The sequence below is a fragment of the Mesoplodon mirus genome (genome assembly GCF_964341445.2).
Source record: "Mesoplodon mirus genome assembly, chromosome: 2".
Classification (NCBI taxonomy): Eukaryota; Metazoa; Chordata; class Mammalia; order Artiodactyla; family Ziphiidae; genus Mesoplodon; species Mesoplodon mirus.
Window position 1 is genome coordinate 200,739,831 of NC_138977.1, and position 9,859 is coordinate 200,749,689.

Consider the following 9,859-nt stretch of genomic DNA (forward strand, 5'->3'; position numbering starts at 1 on the left):
TTTCACTCACCATGTTTCTCTGTGTCAAACATTTCCTGAGCATGAATCCATCAAATGGATATGCTGCTGTTTACGTACTCACTTCTGTTACTAGTAGTTTTCATTCCTGCCAGCAACATCAACGTCTTAGTTTCCCCACATCTTCACCAACACTTGATATTGTCTATTATAATTTAGCTAATAATTGTCTTATAATTTAGCTATAATTCACACTTTAGGGTGTGAAGTGATAGCTCATTGTGATTTTGATTTGATACTGAGACTAATGATGTTCAACATCTTTTCATGTGATTTTTGACCATTTTCTTGGGGAAATGTTTACGCAGATTCTTTGCCTGTTTTAAAATTAATTGTCTTTTTATTATCGAGTCGTGTTTGTTATATATTATGCATACAAGTCCCTTTTTAGATATAAGATTTGCAAAAATGTCCTCCTGTTATGTGGTTTGTCTTTTCACTTTCTTAATGGTATCGCTTGTAGCACAAAAGTTTTCAATTTTGATGTAATTCAGTTTATCTATTTGTAATTATGTCCAGGTTTTGGCGTCAACGTAAATTTTTATTTCACTTGGGTAAACACCTAGGACTGGGGTGGCTGGGCTGTATAGTAAGTGTATGTTTAAGTTTATATTATACTGTTGAACTGTTTTCTAAAGTGCATGAACGATTTTACATTCCCTCTAGCAATACTAAGAGTTTTAGCTGCTCTGTAGCCTCCTTAGCACTTGATATTATCCTTTTCTAACTTTAGCCATTCAAGTAGGTATATGGTGGCATCTCATTGTGGTTTTAATTTCTAATGATGTTGAACTTCTTTTCATGTGCTTATATGCCATCTGTATCTCTTCTCTGGTAAAGCATTCAAATCATTTGCCCGTTTTTAAATTGGATCGTTTTTCTCCTTATTATTTATATGGTTTCTTTATGTATTTATATACAAATTCTTTATCAGATATTTGTTTCGCATTATTATTATTTTATTATTTTTGCCAATCTGTGGCTTTGTCTTTTCATTCTCTTTATGCGGACTTTTGAAAACAGAAATCTTTGTGCTTCTTTGTGTACTGTCTATTGATAAAAAGTCTTCACCTAAGCCAGGGTCACAAAGATTTTATCTTGTGTTTTCTTCCAGAAGTTTTATAGTTTTAGGATTTGCATTTAGGTTGGTGATCCACTTCGAGTTGATTTTTGTAGGTGGTGTGAGAGAAGTTTTTTTTTTTTTTTTTTTTTGCATATAGATGTGCAGTTTTTCTAACATCATTTGCTGAAAAAATATCTTTTCATCACTGAATTACTTTGACACATTTGTCTCAAATCAATTGACCATATATGTGTGGATATATTTCTGGACTCTATTCTGTTCAATAAATTTAGAGGGATTCAGGTCACACCAAGGATTTTACTGATTTTCTCAAAGAAACAGCTGTTGGTTTCATCAGTATTCATTGGTTGCCTGGTTTTTATTTCACCAATTTCTGCCCTGATATTTACTCTTTCTTTTCTTCCGTTTACTTTGGTTTTAATTTGCTCTTTTTTTTAATAGCTTCTTAAGGTAGAAACTGACCCATTGATTTGAGACTTCTTGTCTTTTCTAACAAAGGAGTTTACTGCTATAAATTTCCCCCAAGGTACTGCTTCTCAGCACCCACAACTTTTGATGTGTTGTCTTTTCATTTTTAATTAGTTCAAAATGCTTTCTAACTTTTGTTTTGATTTTTTTGACCCATGAGTTATTTAGAAGTGTGTTATTAATTTCCAGACATTTGGAGGATTTCCATGTATCTTTCTGTTATTGGTTTCTATTTCAATTCCATTTGGTCAGAGAGTATGCTTTGTGTGATTTGAATACTTTTACATTTATTGATGGTCTAGGATATGTTCTATCTTGGCGAATGTTCAATATGTACTTGAAAAGAATATGGATTCTTCTTCTGTTGAGTTGAGGGATCTATACATGTCAATTAGGTTAAGTTGGTTGATAGCAGCATTCAAGTTTTCTATATCCTTAATGGTTTTCTGTGAAGTTATTATATCGAATATTGAGAGAGTGGTATTGAACTCTCTAATCATAATTGTGGATTTGTCTGTTTCTCCTTTTAGTTACGTCATCTTTTACTTCATATTATTTTGAAGCTCATTTCATTTTGATGCATAAACATTTATGATTGTTATGTTCTCTCAGTGTATTAACCCCATACCACTATGAAATTATCTTTTAATCTTTGTCAATATTTATTGCACTAAATCTACTTTGTCTGAGAATAGTATAGCTACTACAGCTTTCTTCTGATTAGTGTTAACATGGCACGTGAAGGAGTTCAGGACATGCCACCCCAAAACATGCCACTTTGGTAAATTGATTATTTTGAACTAAAGGCACCTGAAAAAACAGCAGGTGCAAGAAGGGTGCTCTGACCTTCCCTTTTCTTCCTGAAAGCAGGCGTGAAACTCCCACATGAAAGATACCCTCCTTATACCAGGAGAAAAGAAACATTCTTATTACCAGAGATGAGGAGTCCAGGCGGAGAGAAATCTGTACAAATAGACTTCGTTAAAATAATTCTTATCTTTCTTTAGTCTCCCCAAAGAGTTTACTTTTCCACAATTGCTGCAATTTGTTGAACCTAGTATATACGCACTTAGGCCCTGCCACTTCTCTGGGTCTTCATTTTTCTCGTGGGAGCTCCCATGCACATGTGAAAAATTACTAAATAAAACTTGTATGCTTTTCTCCTATTAATCTGTTTTATGTCAGTCTTAGCCAGAAATACTAAGAGGGTTGAGGAGAAATTTTACCTCCCCTACATATGTAATTTTCCATTCGTTTATATTTAACCTACTTCTGTCTTCATATTTATAGTGCATTTTCTGGTAGGCAGCATGTAGTTGGATCTAATTTTTTTATGCGGACTGACAATCTCTGCCAGACTAAATTGTCAGATTGTATGTTAAGACAACTTACATATAATGTGATTATTAATATGGTTTGGTTTAAGTTTATCAGTCTGTTATCTTGCTATTTGTTTTCTATTTGTCCTGTCTTTGTTCCTTCTTTCATCTTTTTAATGCGTTTTCAAGAAATGTATTGAGTATTTTTATGATTCTGTTTTCTATCCTTTGTTGGCTTCAGGACTAGGACTGGGGTGAGAATGAGATATTTACCTTGAATGCAAAATTTAAAGGGATGTCAAAAAACTTAGTAATCAAGATAAGTACTATATGAATTAATGTTTTTAAAATCAAAATTACTGTAAAAATCCATGATAAATAAAATATCAAAATTTTAAATATAAACATGATCATTATTTCTTATTTTTCCTTTTGCCTCAGGTTTCAGTATAGCTCAACATGACACTATTACTGACGGCGAGTCACATATTCCTGCTTCTTTGTGTGTCTATTAATTTTTATATTTTATACTGGACATTGTAAGTGATGCATTGAAAAGACTCTGGATTCTGTTGTCTTCCACTGAAGTGCTGAGTTTTGTTCTAGGTGGCAGTTGAATTAATGGCAGTTCATTTTGATTGTGGAGCCTTGATTTTTGGCTTTGTTGGAGTGGATGTATTTTGTTTTCTTCCTTAATCCTAAGAGGGTGTGATCCTTAGTGTTAAGGTGTGGCCTTTTTGGGGTTTCAGTGGGAAGTCTGAAGTGTTTACCAAACTCCTCTAACTTGGTAGGACCTCAACTCAAACTCTCTCCCACTCGGCAGCAATTTATATCTCTGCTGCTCTCTCAGCCTTCCGGCTCTTTCTTTCTACCAGGGTTTTTGGAGTCTCACTCTGTGCATACATAGTTCAGAGGTCAGCCAAATATTTGAGGGCACTTGGTACTGGCTTTGTTGGCTTCTCCCATTGTTTCTCCTTTTTCTACCCCCTTTCATTTTCAGCTGCTCTGTCATTCCTGAAAACCAGTCTCTTACACCACAGTCCAATACACAGCTGCTTTCTGCTTGACCTCAATCCCCTTTTTGTTGTGAACTGGGGGAATTCCTTCAGGGGAAAAGCCAGATAAATGTGGTTCTTACCCTGTTTGATTCCTGTCATTCAAGGGTCTCGTCTCCTGTAGTTTCTGCCTGCTTTTAGCTGTTCAGCTGTTTGCTATTGCCTTCAAAGAACTATGTGTGTGGGGGGGTGGTTTTTTGTTTTTTTTGTATCTTGTCAGCAGTTTAGAATTGCTGTTGGCAAAAAGGTCAGTCTGATAAAATAATGTTAATTACCAGAAGTTGGGAGTTCTTGCAATTTTTTTTTTTTTTTGCTGTACGCGGGCCTCTCACTGTTGTGGCCTCTCCCGTTGCAGAGCACAGGCTCCAGTCACACAGGCTCAGCGGCCATGGCTCATGGGCCCAGCTGCTCTGCGGCATGTGGGATCTTCCCGGACCGGGGCACGAAACCATGTTCCCTGCATCGGCGGCGGACTCTCAACCATTGCGCCACCAGGGAAGCCCCCCTCTTGCAAATTTTGATATGTAGTAATTTTCATTGAATTTGAAATATTTTCTACTTTTTATTGTGATTTCTGATTTTTTTTTTGATCCATGGATTATTTACATGTCTGTTTCTTAATTTCCAAACATAGGTAGATATTCCAGTTGTCTTTTTAAAAATATTTCCACCTGTATTTCACTATTGTCAGAGAAATACTTTATATGTTATCATTCTTTGAAGTCTTCTGAAACTTTTTTTATGTCACAGCATATAGTCAAGTTTTGTAAGTATTTCCACGTGCCCTTGAAAAAAATGCTCTGTATTCATTTGTTGGCTCTGCTGTTCTATATATATATTACTTAGGTGAAATTTGTTTATTGTATTTTCTGAGAGAAGTATGTTAAAGATCTCCTATTATAATTGTGAATTTGCCTATTTCTCCTTTTATTTCTGTGAGGTTTTGCTTTACATATAGGGTACTTCATAAGGTGCATGCAAATTTAGAATTTTACTGTTAAATTTCCTTCTTTATGAAATATCCCTTTCTATTATTAACACTAATTTTTGTTTTACAAAAGCATTTGCTGTTTCATATCAGTGTAGCTAATTACCTTTCGTTGCATGACATAGCTTTTCCTTAATCCTTTTTACCTTCTTATATTTTAGATGTTTTTTTGAAACAGCATTTAGTTGGACTTTGTTTCTTTGTATTTCATCTGAAAATCTTTTTCTTTTAATTGGAGCATTTGTTCTATTGACAATAACACTACAAATAAATGTGTTTAAATTCGTCATCTTACTATTTGCTTTCTATTAGTCCCACCTGTTCTTTGTTGTCTTTCTCTTCTTTCTTGCTTTCTTTTAGATCAACTGTTTTTTATTATGATTCCACCCACCCCCCCCACCATTCAGTTAGAAGTAATGCACTCTTTTAATATCCTTTTAGTGGTTACCCTAGAGGTTAAAACATGCATCCTTGACTTATCAAAGTTTAATATAAATTGGTACTTTTACCTCTTCCTCAGAAATGGAAGGGCGTTAGAATACTTTCCATTTACCTGCTTTCAATATGTATGCTATTGCTGTAATGCATTTTAAATTCTCTATATATATTAAATCTCATGAGACATTACTATTATTGGTTTTTATTTATTTAGACTTTCCTACATGTTTACCCTTTATGTTGCTCTTTGTTCTTTCCTGCATCTCCCTTAGCATTTTTGTGATTATTCATTCTTTTGCTCCCCCCATCTTTCTTCTCATTGTCCCTCCAATTTCCCATCTCCTACTGCCTGCCTCCACCTGTAATTAGTTTAATTCCAGGATATTAGGTACACATCTGATAAAATTCTACTATGCTACATCAGATGCTTCTGTAGTAATCCCATGTATGTGTCTTGAGGTTTGATTTAACTAATTTCTCAAAAGTGAGGTCAATCTGTTTCTTTCAAAAACTAATAACAAGGTGAGTGTACCTTGGGGCATGCTTCATCTACATTAAATTTGCACTAAATCACTGCTTGGAAGAACTTGGATGGAAGGAGTCATGTCATTAACTCAAAGAAAAATCATGACATTGACATTATCTCTAGAAAAAAAGAAACCACCATCAAAATGTGTTGTGTTGAATTTCACTTGCATGCATCCTGAAAAGCACATTGCATTCATGTAGAAATAGTGCCAAAAACTTTAAGGCTAACTTTGAAACCTCTCAAAAAGATATATCTGAGTTGATTTATATATATATATATATATATATATATATATAAATAACATACATGTTATATATGAGGAGGTAATGGGAAGACAATAGCAATAGCACCTGGAACAGGGACCATCTAACATAGATGGACAATGGGTAGTTTTAGGTGGCCCTAGAGTTCACTTACTCCAAAGTCCTCATTTTACAGATGGGACGCTTAAGTCCAGAGAGGCTGAGTGACTTGTGTGACATCTCACCGTTAGTTGGTGGAGGGCTGGGACTGGAATCAAGGTCTCTTGGTCAGAGCAGTCTCCTTCAATTACCTGCTCTCCTCAAATGGATTCAATCAGTGGGATAGTGTTTTTGTGATCTGCAGGTATGGGAACTCACCCATTTGGTCAGTAGCTGAAGCCTCTATGATTCTCCAGTGAACCATTAACCCACTTTGCTATTTGAGGCTTTCGATGATATTTTTGATGTGTCTAGTAGAGGGCACAGTGTCTAGTGCTAGGTAAAGCCTAACTGGATAGCAGTGGCACAACACAGACATTATTTTCTGCTAAAAATCAGCCAAGTACTAGGAGAGGTAGGACTTAAGGAATGGGAGAGATGGAGAAGAAAGCTCCTTTAGGTCATTACGAAGTATGCTAAAAAAAAAAAAATCCTTTGAATTTAGATATCATCACACATAGCGTGTAACACTCACTTGATGGCACATCATCTGGAGGGACCCAGTAGCGTTGGCTCATTCTCTGGTCTCCTAGCTGTCCATCGAAGTTTTGTGCTCCTTTTTCATGAATGTCTTAGTCCATTCAGGCTGCTATAACAAAAATACCATAGACTGGGTGGCGTATAAACAACAGAAATTTATTCCTCACAGTTCTGGAGGCTGGGAAGTCCAAGATCAAGGCTCCGCAGACTCAGTGTCTGAGGAGAACATGCTTTCTGGATCATAGGCTGTGTCCTTTTGGAAGAGTCCTCACATGGTGGAAGGGGCAGAGCAGCCCTCGGGGTCTCCTTTAGGATCCCGTTCATGAGGGCTCCACCTTCATGACCTAATCACTTCCCAGAGGCCCCACCTCCAACTACTATCATGGTGGGGATTAGGTTGCAGCATGTGAATTTTGGGGGGACACAGACATTCAATCTATAGGAAGGAAATATAATTGTTGTTGGGAAGTGGCTGCCCAGCCAGGGACTTCATTTCCTGATCCCCTGCATTTGATGGGACCATGTGACTGACTTGGGGCCTAAGGAATTGAAGGGAAGGAACTTATGCCAGGTTAGGCCCCTACAATACTCCCATATGATCTGCATACTCTCTTTCCTTGTCTGCCAACTGCATGTTGATGCCATAGCAACCTTGGAGGCCAAGTGCTGAAGATGGCAGAGAGCCTACATCAGTCTGGATCCCTAAAGGACTACACAGAAGAGAAGCACTGCCTACCTTATCCATTATCACCAACTGAACTTTACATGGTCTATTAGCAAGAAATAAACTTGGATTGTGTTAAGCCATTGAGATACTAGTGTTTACCTGGTATTGCAGCTAACGGTTACTTTAACATAGTGACATCTAATTTGAATAATAAAATTGAATTTCCACTTGGAGTACTTGAAGCAACACTTGTGGGGAAGGGAGTAGAGGGAGAGCGTAGCACACCATGAAATCAAAGATCCCTGGCGTAATTAGTTCATCAGGCAATCAGTCTTCAGGTCGAGGTGTCGTGTGGACAATAGCGGCCTCCCTCTCCCCACAGAACACCCTGAGAACAGAAAGTTAGAGCATCCACATTTTATTACTTACAGAACATTACCTCAAAATATGAACTACCTCAGGGACCCGAACTCTCTGCCATCACCAGGCTCATATAAACCTTAATATAATCCGTTCCCTGGAAGAAAATATTAACACCTGTTAAAATCCCCTGCACAGAGAACATTTCCCTGGGAGGTGTTCCTGCACTCATTTTGCCAATTTCCAGATGAATAAAACTAAGGTTTCTTTGTGTTTCTTCCCAAAATATAATTTATTATGTAACATTTACAACTTGAAAAAGAATCCGAGACTATTTTCATGAATAATAATTAGAAGAGTAATGTGCCTGATGTGGGCTACAAAGAAGGGCCCTCCTTTTCTCTGCTGGGCACACAGCACAGTGGGGTTTACTCTCCAACCAGTCATGAGGAGCTTGGTCTGCTCCCCTAGATGCTCCCAGGGCCCCTGGGGTTGCTCTGCTGTTTAGAAGGAAATGGATGTCGAAGCAGTTGGTTTGCTGTATTGTGGCTTTCTTGCTTTACAGTGATACTTGCAAATACTACCCCTAGGGCAGTAGTTAATGGATTTGCTACTTAGCCTGGGAAGGTGAAGAGAAACTTCCAAAGCTCTGGGGTGCGGGGAGGAGCAGTGCTCAGAGGCAGTGCCTGTGTGGGTGCCGACTGGCTCTGCCACTTACCTCTGGGACTTTGAAATACCAAGAGTCATCACCTATGGTGGGTGGTAGCGGTAGGAGTGGCCCTTTAAATTGTTCTCCAGACAAACGTAGGAGAGAAGCAGACCGGGAGGGCCACTGGCAGGCCAAGGTGAGCCTGGATTCAAAATTCTACAGCTCAGGGCCTCCCTGGTGGCGCAGTGGTTGAGAGTCCGCCTGCCGATGCAGGGGATGCGGGTTCGTGCCCCGGTCTGGGGGGATCCCATATGCCGCGGAGCGGCTGGGCCCGTGAGCCATGGCCGCTGGGCCTGTGCGTCCGGAGCCTGTGCTCCGCAACGGGAGAGGCCACAACAGTGAGAGGCCCGCGTACAGAAAAAAAAAAAAAAAAAAAAATTCTACAGCTCAGGCTGGTCACAGCTTGACTCACTACTCGTCAGAGCTACTGGTCAGTTCCTCCAAACCCTGAGATCAACTCTCCTGGGCGAAGGCACCGCTAGGGTTCTGTGTAGACAGAACCTCACGAAAGCTAGCTGTGGGCAGCAGAGGTGACAGGACGTTGGCCACAGCCAGTCCAGCAAGAGTGAGCCCAGTGCAATGAGAGCAGAATTTGGACTCTGACAGATCTGGGTTCAAGTTGTAGTTATGCCACTCTGGTTCTTCCAAACACCCCAACTAGTCACCACCACCAGGACTGGGCACAGGAAGGCAGTTACAGAAACTGTTAGTGGAACTCAGAGGCAGTGATTCTCATGCTCTTGGGCTTTATAATAACTATTTCTCTTTGAGTACTCCTTACTATCTTATTTGCAGTTCTGGTACATCTTAAGAAAAAGACTGTGAACTATTCTACAATCAAAGCTTAATTCCCTTTCAGTACAGCAGATTTCCCTGGGCTCTGGGTTGGGGAATAGAGTGGTTGGCAGAGGTGAGGCTGTGGAACTGGAGAGAAGGTGTGGAAAAGAGCAATGGGCAGTGTTCAGGCTGGGGCAGTGGTGTTGAGGTTGAGGAGAGGGGGAAGTGTTTATGGCCCCCTTCCCTTGCCTTCTCCAAGCCATATCTTTATTACTTTTGTTTGCTCTATTGATATTTCAAAATTTTAAAGTCCTTCTTTGTCCCAGTGTTTTTATTGTCCGAGTGACCCACCTGGTTTGCCTTGGCTTTTGCAGAGATGAAACACTTCCTGTTTTGTTTTCAGAAGTAAAGCTCTCACTGCCTTTCCACAGTGAATCCTGCAGCTGCATCCATCCCAAACACAGGGGCCTTGAGTGCAGGCAGCAGGGCCCACCTGCAGATGCTTG